Here is a 20,542-nt window from a genome sequence, read left to right as displayed (position 1 = left end):
TGGTGGAGTAGCAGCAGGTGGTGCTCGTGATGCAGGCGCGGTGTATTTGGAGGTAGTAGGTGCTGGTGCAGTCCCACGAGATGGTGGCGCTGATTGTCGCGGAGACCACGACGATGTACGACCTGCAGAAACATTAGCTCTTCTCCATGGTGGTTGATGATCCTGCACTTCACGTTCAGCTTTGCAAGCAAGATGAAACAAGCGAGTAATACTATTGTACTCCTTATAATCTAAAATATGCTGAATCTCTTTATTCAAACCACCAAAGAAACGTGCAAGCATAGCCTCATTATCCTCTACAACACCACAGCGAATCATACCAGTTTGCAATTCTTGATAATAGTCTTCTACAGAATTTTTCCCTTGTTCTAAGTGAGACAATTTCTTAAGTAAATCACGCTGATAATGTGGAGGAACAAAACGAGTACGCATAGCAACTTTTAAACCAACCCAAGTAGTAGGAATATTAGCAGGACGTGCTCTACAATGTTCAGACCACCAAATAGAAGCAAAATCTTTGAACTCACAAGTAGCAGCACTAACACGCAAGTGATCAGGGTATTTTAAACATGCAAAGCGTTGTTCTACTTCCAATTCCCATGTAAGATATGCATCAAGATTATATCTACCCTCAAATGGCGGAATATTCAATTTAAGTTTAGCAACATGATCATCATCACGTACCAGCCGTGGAGGTGGGCGAGCGTTGCGGTTCAGTTGTCGTGGACGACCAGGTGTAGGTTGTTCGACTTCCTCGCCGTCCAGCACGTTCTCATCTACCAGCTCGTCCTCATCCCCTTCATAGTCTTCGTATCCTTCATCAGAAGGCGCGTCAGGTGCGGCTGCTGCTGCAGGAGCGGTACCCGCAGGCACATCCGCACGAGGAATGCGGCGTGCGCGTCGTCGCACGTTGTCGTGAGGTGGCGGCAACCGAGTCAAGATCTCCTGGAACTTGGCGTCGAGCTTGGAGTTGAAAGCTGTCTCGAGGCCATCCAGCTTGTCTAGCGCGTCGGTGAGTTTGACGTCAACATCACCAATGCGCGCATCGACGTCGCGTGCATGCCCGTCCAAAAGGTGGGTGAAGTGAGCATGCAACTGCTAAGACGTCATCTTGGCCGGGTCAACAGCGGCCGGTGTAGGTCCTGACAAGGTTAGTACACAAAAAGCACAAATGTATATGCCTACAAACTACGAAATATGGTGGTTCACGCGTAATTCGTCAAGCAAAATACAAAGCTCTTACAAGTTCTTACCAAACAGGAGGAAGGTTGAAAGAACATTTCCATTACCCCATGTGTGGTTTTGGTAATTGATGACAATCCCTATGGACTAACGGTTTCATTGAGAATCAATCTTAGGTCAAGTCCATAGCTATGTGTTGGACTCAAGGTTGTAAGATGGAGAAGACGGAGTACAATGATGAAGATGGTGTCGAAGAGAGACGAAGTCCGTGTTGAAGATGAAGAGAGAAGACGGCGTAGAAGATAAAGAGAGAAGACGGTGTTGAAGATGGATGAAGACGGTGTCGTGCGTACAAGATGGAAGAAGACGATGGCGTGTATGTTGAAGGAAGACGGTGGCATGTACAATCGTGAAGAGTATGAAGACGGAGCTTGCCGACTCGAGAAGAACGCGCAAGGACAAGGTTTGTGCTCGATAGGATAGTGGGTCGTATCATCGGAGAGAGCTCAAACCTTGCATGCATTGCATCGTGTTCTTGGTTCTTCTTGGTTCTTATGCATGAAACGGATTTCGGTTGCATCACATGTTGCATATGCGAGAGTGATGATTTTCCCGATATACCGCATTGAGAGGTTACACCTCTATGACCATGAGAAAATCATCACTCACTCTTTTGCATGATTTCATCATATGAGAAGGTAGCTCTTGTCGCCCCCTTTCCAACAAAATTGGTTTCATGTCATTCCGAGTTTCCTAGCTCGAGTTATGAATTTTACGGTTGCTGCATATTTAAAAAGAAAGAGAAATGTCTTATTGGGCCGGGCGGTAGTACCGCGGGCGGTACCGGCCAAAGTACCGCACGCGCGTTTTGGCTTACTGGATCGCAAGCGGTACCAGGCCGGTACCGGCCCGGTAGTACTGTAACCCAATTACGGTACCAGGCCGGTACCGGGCCCGGTACTACCGGCCCGGCTTTTCCCCTCAAAGAGCCCCTTTCTCTCCAGCCGCCACCTCACCTTGGGCCGCCGTGCCCCGCACGGCCCAGCACCACAAAGTCGCTGCCGCTCGCCCTCGCGCGGGCCGCCGCTGCTGCCTCGTGCTCCCGCGCCCGCTTCGATCAAGCGGGAGAGCTGCGGCTCGTTGACCCGCTTGCCCGACCACCTTGGATGCCGCGCCCGCTCCCGCCCGTGGCGCCCCCTGGCCCACCTGCTGCTGCTACTGCATGCAGCTGCCGCTGCACCGCGCTGCTTCACTGCATGCACTGTTGTGCCGCTTCTGCCTCCCATCCTCTCTCTCTCTTCTTTGCATCGTCTTTTGCTGAGATCTGCACACAAGCGGTAGTAGCGCTCCGCGCAGCGGTACTACCCGTTTGGCCCGTTTTTCAGCTGATTTCTGCACCGTTCGCGTGCGAGCGGTAGTACCGCTTTGACAAGCGGTAGTACCGCTTGGGGCGCGAATCTGACCATTTTTCCAGCCCAACAGCTATATTTTTGGCCCCCTATATATACCTCTCTTCTACCTCCGACCCAACTAACCCTTCCCCTCCATTCTCTCTCCTCCATTGTTGACCTTGGGTTCTTGCTTCCTCCTCTTGATCCCCCCACTATTTGTTGCATATTTTGGGGGGAAAGGAGAGAGGAGATCTAGATCTAGTGCTTCACCAATTGAATCCCTCTCTAAGTGAGGGGATCTTGCTAGATCTAGATCTTGGAGTTTCTTGGTGTTTCTCCACTCTTTGTTCTTCCTCCCTTATTCCCCCAATAGCTTTGATGTCTACGGGTGCTTCTATTCTTGTAGACAGTGTTGGGCCTCCAAGAGCAGAGGTTTGTAGAACAGCAGCAAGTTTCCCTTAAGTGGACCACCCAAGGTTTATCGAACTCAGGGAGGAAGAGGTCAAAGATATCCCTCTCATGCAACCCTGCAACCACAAAGCAAGAAGTCTCTTGTGTCCCCAACACACCTAATAGGTGCACTAGTTCGGCGAAGAGATAGTGAAATACAGGTGGTATGAATAAGTATGAGCAGTAGTAACGGCACCAGAAAAGTGCTTTGCTGCCCAGGACTGGCGTGTGGTTGATGGTGGTAATATTGCGGATAGTACAGATGCAGTAGAACAGTAAATAAGCAGCGATAGCAGTATTTGGGAACAAGGCCTAGGGATCATACTTTCACTAGTGGACACTCTCAACATTGATCACATAACAGAATAAATAGATACTCCCTCCGTTCCTTTTTAATTGACTCGGATTTAGTACAAATTTGTACTAAATTCGAGTCAATTAAAAAAGAACGGAGGGAGTAGATGCTAGACTCTACACCCTCTTGTTGGATGATGAACACCACTAACTGTGTAGGATTACACGAACCCTCAATGCCGGAGTTAACAAGCTCCACAATATTCGATGTTCATATTTAAATAACCTTAGAGTGCATGACAAATCAACATAACCAAACCAAGTACTAACATAGCATGCACACTGTCACCTTCACGCTACGAAAGGAGGCATAGATCACATCAATACCATCATAGCAATAGTTAACTTCATAATCTACAAGAGATCACAATCATAGCCTACGCCAAGTACTACACGATGCACACACTGTCACCATTACACCGTGCAGGAGGAATAAACTACTTTAATAACATCACTAGAGTAGCACACAGATAAACTGTGATACAAAACACATTGCAATCATAAAGAGATATAAATAAGCACTTCACTATGCCATTCATAACAGTGAATAAGTATTCTGTGAAATATAGCCTAAGAGACCCACACGGTGCACACACTGTCACCTTTACACACGTGGGACAAGGAGTCTCCGGAGATCACATAAGTAAAATCCACTTGACTAGCATAATGACATCTAGATTACAAGCATCATCATATGAATCTCAATCATGTAAGGCAGCTGATGAGATTATTGTATTGAAGTACATAGGGAGAGAGATGAACCACATAGCTACCGGTACAGCCCCTTAGCCTCGATGGAGAACTACTCCCTCCTCATGGGAGATAGCAGCGTTGATGAAGATGGCGGTGGAGATGGCAGCGGTGTCGATGGAGAAGCCTTCTGGGGGCACTTCCCCGTCCCGGCGGCGTGCCGGAACAGAGACTCCTGTCCCCCAGATCTTGGCTTCGCGATGGCGGCGGCTCTGGAAGGTTTCTCGTACCGTGGCTTTTCCGTATCGAAGATTTAGGTCATGGACCTTTATATAGGCGAAGAGGCGGAGTCGGAAGGTCAACGAGGCGACGACACAACAGGGGGGCGCAGGCCCCCCCTTGGCCGCGCCAGGGTGTTGTCTGGTGGGCCTGTGGCCCCCCTCTGGCCTCTCTCGGGTGTTCTGGAAGCTTCGCGTGATCCTAAGATGCTGGGCATTGATTTCGTCCGATTCCGAGAATATTTCCTTACTAGGATTTCTGAAACCAAAAACAGCAGAAAACAGCAACTGGCCCTTCGGCATCTCGTCAATAGGTTAGTTCCGGAAAACGCATAAATATGACATAAAGTATGCATAAAACATGTAGATATCATCAATAATGTGGCATGGAACATAAGAAATTATCGATACGTCGGAGACGTATCATCATCCCCAAGCTTAGTTTCTGCTCGTCCCGAGCAGGTAAACGATAACAAAGATAATTTCTGGAGTGACATGCCATCATAACCTTGATCATACTATTGTAAGCATATGTAATAAATGCAGCGATCAAAACAATGGTAAATGACATGAGTAAACAAATGAATCATATAGCAAAGACTTTTCATGAATAGTACTTCAAGACAAGCATCAATAAGTCTTGCATAAGAGTTAACTCATAAAGCAATAATTCAAAGTAAAGGTATTGAAGCAACACAAAGGAAGATTAAGTTTCAGCGATTGCTTTCAACTTGTAACATGTATATCTCATGGATATTGTCAACATAGAGTAATATAACAAGTGCAATATGCAAGTATGTAGGAATCAATGCACAGTTCACACAAGTGTTTGCTTCTTGAGGTGGAGAGAGATAGGTGAACTGACTCAACATAAAAGTAAAACAATGGCCCTTCGCAGAGGGAAGCATCGATTGCTATATTTGTGCTAGAGCTTTGGTTTTGAAAACAAGAAACAATTTTGTCAACGGTAGTAATAAAGCATATGTGTTATGTAAATTATATCCTACAAGTTGCAAGCCTCATGCATAGTATACTAATAGTGCCCGCACCTTGTCCTAATTAGCTCGGATTACCTGGATTATCATCGCAATGCACATGTTTTAACCAAGTGTCACAAAGGGGTACCTCTATGCCGCCTGTACAAAGGTCTAAGGAGAAAGCTCGCATCGGATTTCTCGCTATTGATTATTCTCAACTTAGACATCCATACCGGGACAACATAGACAACAGATAATGGACTCCTCTTTTATGCATAAGCATGTAGCAACAATTAATTTTCTCATATGAGATTGAGGATATTTGTCCAAAACTGAAACTTCCACCATGGATCATGGCTTTAGTTAGCGGCCCAATGTTCTTCTCTAACATTATGCATGCTCTAACCATTTTAGTGGTAAATCTCCCTTACTTCAGACAAGACGGACATGCATAGCAACTCACATGATATTCAACAAAGAGTAGTTGATGGCGTCCCCAGGAACATGGTTATCGCACAACAAGAAACTTAATAAGAGATAAAGTGCATAAGTACATATTCAATACCACAATAGTTTTAGGCTATTTGTCCCATGAGCTATATATTGCAAAGGTAAAGGATGAAAATTTAAAGGTAGCACTCAAGCAATTTACTTTGGAATGGCGGAGAAATACCATGTAGTAGGTAGGTATGGTGGACACAAATGGCATAGTGGTTGGCTCAAGGACTTTGGATGCATGAGAAGTATTCCCTCTCGATACAAGGCTTAGGCTAGCAAGGCTATTTGAAACAAACACAAGGATGAACCGGTGCAGCAAAACTCACATAAAAGACATATTGTAAACATTATAAGACTCTACACCGTCTTCCTTGTTGTTCAAACTCAATACTAGAAATTATCTAGACCTTAGAGAGACCAATTATGCAAACCAAATTTTAGCAAGCTCTATGTATTTCTTCATTAATAGGTGCAAAGTATATGATGCAAGAGCTTAAACATGAGCACAACAATTGCCAAGTATCACATTATTCAAGACATCATACCAATTACTACATGTAGCATTTTCTGTTTCCAACCATACAACAATTACCGAAGCAGTTTCAACCTTCGCCATGAACATTAAAAGCTAAGAACACATGTGTTCACACGAACCAGCGGAGCGTGTCTCTCTCCCACACAAGCATTTATTCAGAGAATGAAAATAACAAAAACGAAAATAAAAGCACACAGACGCTCCAAGTAAAGCACATAAGATGTGACCGAATAAAAATATAGTTTCAAGGGAGGAACCTGATAATTTGTCGATGAAGAAGGGGATGCCTTGGGCATCCCCAAGCTTAGACGCTTGAGTCTTCTTGAAATATGCAGGGATGAACCACCGGGGCATCCTCAAGCTTAGAGCTTTCACTCTTCTTGATCATAGTATATCATCCTCCTCTCTTGACCCTTGAAAACTTCCTCCACACCAAACTCGAAACAAACTCATTAGAGGGTTAGTGCATAATCAAAATTCACATGTTCAGAGGTGACACAATCATTCTTAACACTTTCTGGACATTGCCCAAAGCTTCTGAAAGTTAATGGAACAAAGAAATTCATCCCACATAGCAAAAGTGGCAATGCGAAATAAAAGGCAGAATCTGTCAAAACAGAACAGTCCGTAAAGATGAATTTTATTGAGGCACCAGACTTGCTCAAATGAAAATGCTCAAATTGAATGAAAGTTGCGTACATATCTGAGGATCACTCACGTAAATTGGCATAATTTTATGAGTTACCTACGGAGAATTAGGCCCAGATTCGTGACAGCAAGAAATCTGTTTCTGCGCAGTAATCCAAATCTAGTATGAACCTTACTATCAAAGACTTTACTTGGCACAACAATGCAACAAAACTAAGATAAGAAGAGGTTGCTACAGTAGTAACAACTTCCAAGACTCAAATATAAAACAAAAGTACTGTAGCAAAATAAATACATGGGTTATCTCCCAAGAAGTGCTTTCTTTATAGCCATTAAGATGGGCTCAGCAGTTTTAATGATGCACTCGCAAGAAATAGTAGTGGAAGCAAAAGAGAGCATCAAGAAGCAAATTCAAAACAAATTTAAGTCTAACATGCTTCCTATGAAAAGGAATCTTGTAAATAAACAAGTTCATGAAGAGCAAAGTAACAAGCATAGGAAGATAGAACAAGTGTAGCTTCAAAAATTTCAGCACATAGAGAGGTGTTTTAGTAACATGAAAATTTCTACAACCATATTTTCCTCTCTCATAATAATATCCAGTAGCATCATGAGCAAACTCAACAATATAACTATCACATAAAGCATTCTTATCATGAGTCTCATGCATAAAATTATTACTCTCCACATAAGCATAATCAATTTTATTAGTAATAGTGGGAGCAAATTGAACAAAGTAGCTATCATTATTATTCTCATCATCAAATATAGGAGGCATATTGTAATCATAATCAAATTTATCCTCCATAACAGGCGGCACCAAAAGACTACTATCATTATAATCATCATAAATAGGAGGCAAAGTATCATCAAAGTAAATTTCCTCCTCAATGCTTGGGGGACTAAAAAGATCATGCTCATCAAAACAAGCTTCCCCAAGCTTAGAATTTTCCATAGCATTAGCAACAATAGTGTTCAAAGCATTCATATTAATAACATTCCCATTAGCATGCATATAAAGTTCCATGGGTTTTTTAATTCTCTCTTCAAACACATCATGTCCTAATTCAAGATAAAGTTCATAAAGATCTCTCATATTTTTGTTGTTTTCCATTATGCATAACTAGTGTAAACAAGAAACAAAAAGATGCAATTGCAGGATCTAAAGGAAATAGCTTCGAGCACACACACAATGGCGCCAGAAAAGTACTTAGTTACCTGGAACCGGAGTATGAGTGCCTTTTACCTTTCCTCCCCGGCAACGGCGCCAGAAAAGTGCTTGATGTCTACGGGTGCTTCTATTCTTGTAGACAGTGTTGGGCCTCCAAGAGCAGAGGTTTGTAGAACAGCAGCAAGTTTCCCTTAAGTGGACCACCCAAGGTTTATCGAACTCAGGGAGGAAGAGGTCAAAGATATCCCTCTCATGCAACCCTGCAACCACAAAGCAAGAAGTCTCTTGTGTCCCCAACACACCTAATAGGTGCACTAGTTCGGCGAAGAGATAGTGAAATACAGGTGGTATGAATAAGTATGAGCAGTAGTAACGACACCAAAAAAGTGCTTTGCTACCCAGGACTGGCGTGTGGTTGATGGTGGTAATATTGCGGACAGTACAGATGCAGTAGAACAGTAAACAAGCAGCGATAGCAGTATTTGGGAACAAGGCCTAGGGATCATACTTTCACTAGTGGACACTCTCAAATTGATCACATAACAGAATAAATAGATAGATGCTAGACTCTACACCCTCTTGTTGGATGATGAACACCACTAACTATGTAGGATTACACGAACCCTCAATGCCGGAGTTAACAAGCTCCACAATATTCGATGTTCATATTTAAATAACCTTAGAGTGCATGACAAATCAACATAACCAAACCAAGTACTAACATAGCATGCACACTTTCACCTTCACGCTACGAAAGGAGGCATAGATCACATCAATACCATCATAGCAATAGTTAACTTCATAATCTACAAGAGATCACAATCATAGCCTACGCCAAGTACTACACGATGCACACACTGTCACCATTACACCGTGCAGGAGGAATAAACTACTTTAATAACATCACTAGAGTAGCACACAGATAAATTGTGATACAAAACACATTGCAATCATAAAGAGATATAAATAAGCACTTCACTATGCCATTCATAACAGTGAATAAGTATTCTGTGAAATATAGCCTAAGAGACCCACACGGTGCACACACTGTCACCTTTACACACGTGGGACAAGGAGTCTCCGGAGATCACATAAGTAAAATCCACTTGACTAGCATAATGACATCTAGATTACAAGCATCATCATATGAATCTCAATCATGTAAGGCAGCTCATGAGATTATTGTATTGAAGTACATAGGGAGAGAGATGAACCACATAGCTAACGGTACATCCCCTTAGCCTCGATGGAGAACTACTCCCTCCTCATGGGAGACAGCAGCGTTGATGAAGATGGCGGTGGAGATGGCAGCGGTGTCGATGGAGAAGCCTTCCGGGGGCACTTCCCTGTCCCGGCGGCGTGCCGGAACAGAGACTCCTGTCCCCCAGATCTTGGCTTCGCGATGGCGGCGGCTCTGGAAGGTTTCTCGTACCGTGGCTTTTCCGTATCGAAGATTTAGGTCAGGGACCTTTATATAGGCGAAGAGGCGGAGTCGGAAGGTCAACGAGGCGACGACACAACAGGGGGGCGCGGGCCCCCCCTTGGTCGCGCCAGGGTGTTGTATGGTGGGCCTGTGGCCCCCCTCTGGCCTCTCTCGGGTGTTCTGGAAGCTTCGCGTGATCCTAAGATGCTGGGCGTTGATTTCGTCCGATTCCGAGAATATTTCCTTACTAGGATTTCTGAAACCAAAAACAGCAGAAAACAGCAACTGGCCCTTCGGCATCTCGTCAATAGGTTAGTTCCGGAAAACGCATAAATATGACATAAAGTATGCATAAAACATGTAGATATCATCAATAATGTGGCATGGAACATAAGAAATTATCGATACGTCGGAGACGTATCAAGCTTCTTCTAGCTTTGTTGGAATTTGGGAGAGAAGAAATTGGGCATCCTAGTGGTGTTCTTAGCCATTGCATTAGGTGCATCGGTTTGAGTTCTCTCCGGGGTTTCAATCTCGTAGAGTGGGTGTTCTACCTTAGTGGTGTTCTTGCCTTAGTGGCCATCTTTCCTTAGTAGCCATCTTGCCTTAGTGGTCATCTTGCCTTAGTGGCCGCATTGCCTTAGTGGTCGTGTTTCCTTTGGTGGAGTGTGTTAGCCTCTTGTGGCGCATCGCATCCTTGGTGGAGTTGGTTTCCTTGGTGGAGTGTGTTAGCCTCTTGTGGCGCATTAGCATCCTGGTGGCTTGGTGGTGTGTTATAGCCTCTTGTGGCGTGTACTTGAGAGCCTCCTCATTGTGGAGTTGCCTAAAGCCGATACTTGGCGTTTGCCCAAGCGTGTAAGGGTTCGGTGACCACCCCAAGATTCCTTAGTTGATCAAGGCCTTTCCTTTGGTGGAAAGGCTCGAGGAGAATACGGTGGCCCTAGTGGCTCATTGGAGTGCCACGTGCCTCCACACCGCTCCAGACGGAGACGTAGCACCTTAGTGTGTGAACTTCGGGATACATCGTCGTCTCCTCGTGCACCGGTTACTTCTCAACCAGAGCTCCTTAACCTATGCACTTTACCTTGTTATATCTATCTTTCTTGATGTGCTTTACCTAGCTTGTTATCATTGTGCTCATCATGCTAGCATAGGTTGTTGGTGCTCTTAGGCAAACCCCTAGTTGATAGGCCTTGAGCTAAACTAGTAAACACATGTGTAGTTTTATTCCGCCTAGTTTAGCTCTCAAGTAGAAGTTTTTATACACCGCCTATTCACCCCCCCCCCCCACCCTCTAGGCGACGTCCTAGAACATTCAATTGGTATCATAGCAAGGGCTCTCTTATCTTGTTGGGCTTCACCGCCTAGAGAGTATGCCGTCGGCTAGAGGATTAGTGCACATTTCCACCTTTACATTTGATGGCACTAATTATGATGCTTGGAAATTCTACATGCTTGATTATTTTAGGGGCATGCACCCACATGTGGAGCGAATTCTTGATATGGGTTTTTCTTCTCCTAAGGATCCACAAAATCCAACTTTTGAAGAGAAGAAAAACTCTTATCTAGATGCTCAAGCTACTAAAGTGATTTGCCATGTTGTGAGTCATGTAGTGATTTCCTCCATTGCGCCTTTCCGGAGTGCTCATGAGGTTTGGACAAAGCTTCGAGATACATATGGTGGATCCAAGACCATTGAGGATGATCACACTCCTTCCACTTCACCAATGTGTGGTAAGACACAAGGTAATGGTATGGTGAGTGGTGATGAACATTGCATTGTTAATGGTGAGCTTTCTCTTGATGATTCTTCATCCCTATCCCATTGCAATGTCTCATCTTTGGGCTTTAACACTTGTAGCACTATAAATGCTTTACATGCTAGTGTTGATAGTCCTTGCATATCTTCATTCCATGATGATATGCTTATCTTGTCTTGTTGCCATAATGAAGATACTTTGCTTTCCTCTAGTATTTGTGTGACTAACAATGTAGAGGAAACCGAACATACTATGGGCCAAGACAAGATCTTGGATGGAGCTTCAAGTAGTTCATCTTCTTCATCATCGCACGGTTCCTACACTTGTCTTATGGCTAAGGCTTCTAAGGTATCTCCTTCCTTGGAACCCTATCTATCTAGTGATGATGAGGATGATGATATGGAAGGACTTAATGTTGCTTCCTTAAACAAGTTGGGAGAGTCGGTTTTTCATGCTCTTCGTGGGAAGAAATTTTCTTGCTCTAACTTCATGAAAATCTTCGATTTTGCCATTGAGAGCACAAAACGTATTGAGAAAATGGAAGAGGATGAGCGCGAGTATGCAAACGAGATTGCAACTCTTAGTGAAGCTCTTAAAGAACAAAAAGTCACCAATGAAACTCTTGAAGAGAACCTTGCTCTAAGGATACTTATGGAAAGGGAATCTCGTGATAGAGATTTAGAGGTGGCACATGATTTTCAAATTAAAAAAGAGAAGCTAGTAAGTGCTAATGATAAACTCCTTGAGGATTTTGAGCTTCTCAAAACTAGCTCTAGGGCTATTGAGAGTGAGCTCATCAAACTCACCGAGTCACATGAGCATTTTAAGGCTCTCAACCTAATAGAGCTTGCTAAGTTGCCTTCTCCTTGTGCTATGATTGATAATGCTTGTGCTACTAACTCTACCTCTTGTGAGGCCTCCATCTTGAAGGAGAATGTTGAGCTAAGGGCTCAACTTGCTTTGCTAACAAGCAATTATGAGAAATTGGAAGAAAATTATGGAAAGCTTTCTAGCTCCCATGATGATCTTCTAGTCTCTCATGATTTGCTAAAGTTAGCCCATGAGGCTATCGTGTCAAAGGTAAAATCTTGTGAGCCTCATGTGAGTACTAGCACTACCTCTCAAAATGCTATTTTGCCATGTGCTAGTGCTTTTAGTTCACCCACTCATGCTATTGACTTATCTTGTGGTGAACTACCTTCTATGCCTTGTTCTACAATTCCATGTGCTAGTGCTAGTAATTCACCCGCCCATGCTATTGATATATCTTGTGGTGAATTACATACCTTGCCTTGTTGCACTAACAATAAAGCTTCCACTTCCTCTAGTACTTGTGTTGTTACTAACCATGTAGGGGAAATCGAAGAGCTCGAGGCCCAAGTCACTTCTTTGAAGAAGGACTCGGTAAAGGGTCATGAAGGGAAGCAATTCCCCAATGACAAGAGTGGACTTGGATTCAACTCCAACAACAAGTGCAAGTCCACCTCGCACAAGCGGAAGAAGGGCCAAGGGCATGTGAAGGACCCCGCCAAGATTGTGTGCTTCAAGTGCAAGACTGAAGGGCATCATGTTAGATTGTGCCCCTTGAAGAAGAAGCCACTTGGCGTGAAGAAACAAGGGAAGCGGCCTCAAGATGGAGCTCATGGTCTACCTCAAGGCCAAGCTCAAGGTCTACCTCAACTTGAAGAAGGGCCGCTACCCAAGAAGGATCAAGCCAAGGCTCCCGTTGTGGAGAAATCAAGTGAGAAGAAGGGGAAGAGAAGAAGATGCTACATATGTCGTGAGAAGGGCCACATCTCCTTCTTTTGCACTAGTGGTAACTCATCCAACCCTATCTTGATCCATGGTGCTTATTCTCTACATAAGGATAAGGTTGGCGATGTGTTCGCCAAATATGTTGGCACTCAAAGTGGTTTCGCAAAAAGAACCATTTGGATTGCCAAGCCTATTGTGACTAACTTCTTAGGACCCAACTTAGTTGGGGACCAACAAGCCAAAATTTGATCAATAGGTACATGTGGAGGGCATGGAGGCTTGACTAGTTCATGAAGACTTAGGGGATCTTCATCATTCTCACTTCCTCAAGTCAAGTTCTATTCCGTTCATTATTTACCCATGCTCCTCCTTGCGGTAACGAGTCCTCAACTCCTTTATATTGAAAGTTACTCGCTCCCCTTCTACATGTGTTGGTTTTGTACCTTGCATGTGATTGTGTATGTTGTGCTTCCTACTTGCTTATCTTGCTTCTTATATATGTTGGGTGGCACATCATGTACAATTGTTCTTTGTTGAGCCTATTGCATCTTGTTCATATGTTAGTTGTTGGCTCGTGTGAGAAATTAATGGACTATCCCATTTTGGGGGAGTTATATGCTTTGTGCATTTCACAATCCTAAAATGTGCGACATGATGAATTAAAATTCTATAATGTCCATTAATTATCTCACTTGGTTCTTATTTGCCTCTTGCACGAAAAATGTCTTTATCACATTATGGGGGAGTATTGTGCCTTGTGCATTTTACAAGCCTAGAAAATGTGAACATTTGAGGTTGTGTCACATAGAATTGATATTATAGTTTATCTTGCTCCTATGTGACATGTTTGCTCAAACAAATCTCACTTTACCATATGCTTTCTTGTCGTGAAGATAATCTTGGACATGCTCACAAACTACAATATGGATATTTCCTAAATACCTCTTGTTCTTGGACAATTGGTAATAAATTGTGTGGTATTGTTCCGGATCATCCTCACACTTGGCTCATGTGCTCAATTGCTTCATTTCTTGCCAAGAATTTGTCCTTGTGGGTTAGACTCCCATTTGTCTTCCTTGCTTCTTTTGGATCTCCTTGTTTCACTTGAACCTTGTTAGTGTTTTGATAAACATGGTTGAGCAATAATCCCGCATTTGTGCATTTTGTATTCAAATGCAAAATTTTAAATAGTGCACTAATCTTGGGGGAGCTCTCCTATGTTTGCTAGAACACTCCCTTGTTTCAAGAATTTGACCTTGGAAGACAAACCTTTTCTTTTCGGTACTTTTGTGCCATCATGAAAAGCGTTGAGGGTTTGGTTTATTTGGGACCTTGCTTTCTTTGGGAGTTGGTTATCTCATTACTTGATTTTTGTTTTTACTTTTTACAATGAGATAAGTCCTGAGCATGCTTGTTTTGGATATCTTGCTCTATCTCTCTTGTACCTATCTTGTGTGTGCATGTTTCTTTGTGAATAAATGTCTTCGTGATGTTGTCCACTTAGAGAAACTTATACACATAAGAGATGGTGCATATCTTTTCCCTCTTTGTTGGAGTCCATTCCTTTATTCTTATTTGACTCTTTGATGACTCCACAAAGAACTTGGCTATGAGTGCTCGTTTTATACTATTTGCATCTTCAAGCACTCATAGTTGATTTTGGCACAAGCTTTGAGTGGTCTTGTGGGAGTGATGATGCCATGCTTGTGCACCTTATTCTTCAATACAAATTGTTTATCTTGCGCACAAACTTTGGCGAGCTTCCACATATTACTTAGAGCATATTGTTGGTTCATTGATTGCTTGCTTCATTTGTCGAAGCTTTCTCACCTTCACATCCTCTTGCAATCTTTGATCCTCAATATAGTTTGATTTCCTCCGAATATTCGTCATTGAATACGTGCATTTGATTTCACTCACAATTATAAGAAATGCACAACTTATGGAGGAACGCTCACTATATTTGCCTTCCAAACCTTTCATCCATTTTAGCAATCGATGCCAATGGGGGAGAAGTTTGGAGGGTTTATGGGAATTACTTTTGTTGTTCTTAAGCATTTGCCTCTCATGCCTTGCATTTGTTGCTTTGCATGGTTGAATATTTAGAGGATACTCCGCTAGGCTTTAATTGCCGGTATATGCAATGAAATTCAAATTCATTCACACATGCATATATTATGGGGGAGTTTGTTCTAAATATTCAACTTGGGTTGTTCGCTAAATTCCATATCTAAACCCTCTCAAAGAGATTGTCATCAATTACCAAAATGGGGGAGATTGAAAGAACATTTCCATTACCCCATGTGTGGTTTTGGTAATTGATGACAATCCCTATGGACTAACGGTTTCATTGAGAATCAATCTTAGGTCAAGTCCATAGCTATGTGTTGGACTCAAGGTTGTAAGATGGAGAAGACGGAGTACAATGATGAAGATGGTGTCGAAGAGAGACGAAGTCCGTGTTGAAGATGAAGAGAGAAGACAGCGTAGAAGATGAAGAGAGAAGACGGCGTTGAAGATGGATGAAGACGGTGTCGTGCGTACAAGATGGAAGAAGACGGTGGCGTGTATGTTGAAGGAAGACGGTGGCATGTACAATCGTGAAGAGTATGAAGACGGAGCTTGCCGACTCGAGAAGAACGCGCAAGGACAAGGTTTGTGCTCGATAGGATGGTGGGTCGTATCATCGGAGAGAGCTCAAACCTTGCATGCATTGCATCGTGTTCTTGGTTCTTCTTGGTTCTTATGCATGAAATGGATTTCGGTTGCATCACATGTTGCATATGTGAGAGTGATGATTTTCCCGATACCGCATTGAGAGGTTACACCTCTATGACCATGAGAAAATCATTACTCACTCTTTTGCATGATTTCATCATGTGAGAAGGTAGCTCTTGTCGCCCCCTTTCCAACAAAATTGGTTTCATGTCATTCCGAGTTTCCTAGCTCGAGTTATGAATTTTACGGTTGCTGCATATTTAAAAAGAAAGAGAAATGTCTTATTGGGCCGGGCGGTAGTACCGCGGGCGGTACCGGCCAAAGTACCGCACGCGCGTTTTGGCTTACTGGATCGTAAGCGGTACCAGGCCGGTACCGGCCCGGTAGTACCGTAACCCAATTACGGTACCAGGCCGGTACCGGGCCCGGTACTACCGGCCCAGCGTTTTTCCCCAGCAGCCCCTTTCTCTCCAGCCGCCACCTCACCTTGGGCCGCCGTGCCCCGCACGGCCCAGCACCACAAAGTCGCTGCCGCTCGCCCTCGCGCGGGCCGCCGCTGCTGCCTCGTGCTCCCGCGCCCGCTTCGATCGAGCGGGAGAGCTGCGGCTCGTTGACCCGCTCGCCCGACCACCTTGGACGCCGCGCCCGCTCCCGCCAGTGGCGCCCCCTGGCCCACCTGCTGCTGCTGCTACCGCATGCAGCTGCCGCTGCTCCGCTGCATGCACTGCTGTGCTGATGCTGCCTCCCATCCTCTCTCTCTTCTTTGCATCGTCTTTTGCTCAGATCTGCACACAAGCGGTAGTACCGCTCCGCGCAGCGGTACTACCGGTTTGGCCCGTTTTTCAGCTGATTTCTGCACAGTTCGCATGCGAGCTGTAGTACCGCTTTGACAAGCGGTAGTACCGCTTGGGGCGCGAATCTGACCGTTTTTCCAGCACAGCAGCTATATTTCTGGGCCCCCTATATATACCTCTCTTCTACCTCCGACCCAACTAACCCTTCCCCTCCATTCTCTCTCCTCCATTGTTGACCTTGGGTTCTTGCTTCCTCCTCTTGATCCCCACTATTTGTTGCATATTTTTGGGGGAAAGGAGAGAGGAGATCTAGATCTAGTGCTTCACCAATTGAATCCCTCTCTAAGTGAGGGGATCTTGCTAGATCTAGATCTTGGAGTTTCTTGGTGTTTCTCCACTCTTTGTTCTTCCTCCCTTATTCCCCCAATAGCTTCTTCTAGCTTTGTTGGAATTTGGGGGGCATCCTAGTGGTGTTCTTAGCCATTGCATTAGGTGCATCGGTTTGAGTTCTCTCCGGGTTTCGATCTCGTAGAGTGGGTGTTCTACCTTAGTGGTGTTCTTGCCTTAGTGGCCATCTTGCCTTAGTGGCCATCTTGCCTTAGTGGTCATCTTGCCTTAGTGGCCGCATTGCCTTAGTGGTCGTGTTTCCTTTGGTGGAGTGTGTTAGCCTCTTGTGGCGCATCGCATCCTTGGTGGAGTTAGTTTCCTTGGTGGAGTGTGTTAGCCTCTTGTGGCGCATTAGCATCTTGGTGGCTTGGTGGTGTGTTATAGCCTCTTGTGGCGTGTACTTGAGAGCCTCCTCATTGTGGAGTTGCCTCAAGCCGATACTTGGCGTTTGCCCAAGCGTGTAAGGGTTCGGTGACCACCCCAAGGTTCCTTAGTGGATCAAGGCCTTTCCTTTGGTGGAAAGGCTCGAGGAGAATACGGTGGCCCTAGTGGCTCATTGGAGTGCCACGTGCCTCCACACCGCTCCAGACGGAGACGTAGCACCTTAGTGTGTGAACTTCGGGATACATCGTCGTCTCCTCGTGCACCGGTTACTTCTCAACCCGAGCTCCTTAACCTATGCGCTTTACCTTGTTATATCTATCTTGCTTGATGTGCTTTACCTAGCTTGTTATCATTGTGCTCATCATGCTAGCATAGGTTGTTGGTGCTCTTAGGCAAACCCCTAGTTGATAGGCCTTGAGCTAAACTAGTAAACACATGTGTAGTTTTATTCCGCCTAGTTTAGCTCTCAAGTAGAAGTTTTTATACACCGCCTATTCACCCCCCCCCCCCTCTAGGCGACGTCCTAGAACATTCAAAGGTGATACGGCAACCAACAAGGATCAGCGTCTCCAAAGATTGCCAAAGCGATTACCAGGTGTCGACACAGTGCGCGTGGAGACAATATGTAGAGCTGTAGGAAGGCTAATATGGTAGCAAAACAGCAATTGTCAAAAGAGCAATGCAATATTGAAGTATGCTCAACAACGGTACTGTGCTGGTCCTAAGCTAGACTGTACTAGAGACGCGAGCCTAGAACACTAGCGAGGTCACGACGCGGCACACAAGCAACTAGCAGCGATGAGGTGGTGATGATGCGGCGACGCGAGGTGCGAAAAATCACTATGATGGCAAGTGTCTCAAACTGGTCCTCGAGGTCTAAAAACAGTATAGCCTCAGAAAAAAAATCGGCCAAAATTTCGGAAGTGCTCCGGAAAGCGCGCAGGCGCCAAAAAAATGTCGCTATAACGGCTAGTGGCGAAAAGTGATCGCCAAGGTGAAAAACCAATGTAGCCAAAAAGAAATTCGGAAGAGTTTCCTGACTTTTTTTTTGCTCCCCTTCCAAATTTCTACTGGCGGTCCAAACTTATCTCACTGAAATTTTTCTACAGCACAGGTGGAAATTAGAAGGCAACAGCTATTAAGGGAAACAGGAAAACCTTAGACTACACGGACTCTGTCGCGGCAGAGAAACAGCACAAATCTGTGTCGCGGTAGGACACAGGGTATATGGCAGATGTATATGACGGTGGCAGAAACAATCTGGTAGGCGTATATGGCAGTGTATATGGTATTGGCGGAAGTATATGATGGGTGTATATGGCAGATGTATATGACGGTGGCAGAAACAATCTGGTAGGCGTATATGGCAGTGTATATGGTATTGGCGGAAGTATATGATGGGTGTATATGGCAGTGGCGGAAGTATATGATGGGTGTAGATGGTAGTGGGGGCGGTGATATGCGTATGGTGCGAGCGGCGGCGTAACTAATATGACCAGAACTCGAAACTCTAAAGGAACTAGACGCTAAGACCAGCAACTCGACACGAAGATGCAGACACAAATTCAACTATGGAAAACTGAAAAGACAATGCAAGGCGTGGCAGGGGGTTTATGGGACGATATGATCTAAACCATAACAGTATTTTTATGGCTTTTTCGTGGTTTATGGGTATGATGGAAGATGCAATCTACACTACGAAAACAGTAAATTCTCACCGAGCAACCTGAAATCTGATACCACTTGATAGGGCAAAGGTGTCCGATCTTTCGATGAGAGTATGATAACGTCGATTTGTTGGTGGAGTTCGTGCTTGACGATCCAACTACACGTGCAAAGCTCGTGCGCCAATGCAATCGCTAGGACAATCTCCGGGAGTTACTGATCTTGAGGATGCGCGATCAGCCTGACCAGCGAGGGTCTTAATTCCTACCTGAAATCGAGAACAAGTAAGAATAATATTGCAATCAAAATATTGCGGATGAAAGATGAAAACTTTATTGAAAAGGTGGGATTTCGAATAGTCGGTCTTGTTCTGGGCGTTGGCCTCAAAAGAAGTACACGAGAGTTGCAGCAATGGCTAACATTTAGTCTAATCAAATTTCGAGTCTAAACATGACGGTTATGGGGGTATTTAAAGGAGGAAAAGGTGGGGTTTCGGCCAGCCATACGTATGGTGGCCGAACCAAACCCTAGAAGGCCTTTCCCCTTCAATACGGACTCTAAAAAGTGGCTGACTTAATTCCTGCGAAAATAACATGGGCCTGGCCCAAAACTAAAGGTGACGCAGCACCATAACATGCTATGGACGAAATTATGAAGTGGGAAACTCTATATTTCGTCCATGTCTTCATCTCTTCTTATGGTGGCTTCAAAGTTCTGAAATCTCCACTTGCGGCGTCATCTTCAATCCTCAAATGCTTGCTGTCATATCCTCCATGCGTGATCATGCTCCAATGCTTGTCCTCCTCATCCATGCTTGGTCCATCATTCCTAAGAGTAACAAACATATCTGATTTAGGCAACATCATATTCTCATGTATGTGAGGAATAGTTCCAAGAAACGAAAGTACCTGATAGTTAAGTTGTTTGGCACGAGCTCGAGTGATTGGTCATTGTATTTGTGTGGCTGTAGGTACAGCGGATGTCCTCATCACTCGTGGTCGTTCTTGGTCTTGCGGAAGGGCCAGCATTTCTTCCCCATGGCGTCGGTGGGGTGCATTGTATTGGCTCTGGAAATGGTGTGGTGGGGTAAATGGACGTCGACAGCGTCCCTTTAAGAGGTTCGGAAGCCATATCGCCTTCAATGTCCTCCCACTGCGACGCCACCCAGTTGCGCACGCTCGCGGAAGCCGAGGCGCGCCATTAACGTGGCCCTGTAAAGGCTGCAGCATGCCGCCTGTAACTAATAACGCGGAAGACGAAGTATCTGTGTCCCTGCCGGGCGGGCCCGTGCGAGGGCTGGGCGGACGACCGATGTGTCCGCGCAGCGTCCGCGGAGACGCAAACCTGGCGCATATTTGGGTCAGGTTTGCGTCGCCGCGGACGGCCCGATCACTATGCGTCGCCCCGCTGGAGGTGGTACCAGACACATTTTCGGGTCGGGCGGACGCAACGGTCGCTCAGCGTTCGTTTGCGTCGCGCCGC

The sequence above is a fragment of the Lolium perenne genome, chromosome 4 (genome assembly GCF_019359855.2).
Source record: "Lolium perenne isolate Kyuss_39 chromosome 4, Kyuss_2.0, whole genome shotgun sequence".
Taxonomy (NCBI): Eukaryota; Viridiplantae; Streptophyta; class Magnoliopsida; order Poales; family Poaceae; genus Lolium; species Lolium perenne.
This window is presented reverse-complemented; position numbering follows the sequence as displayed.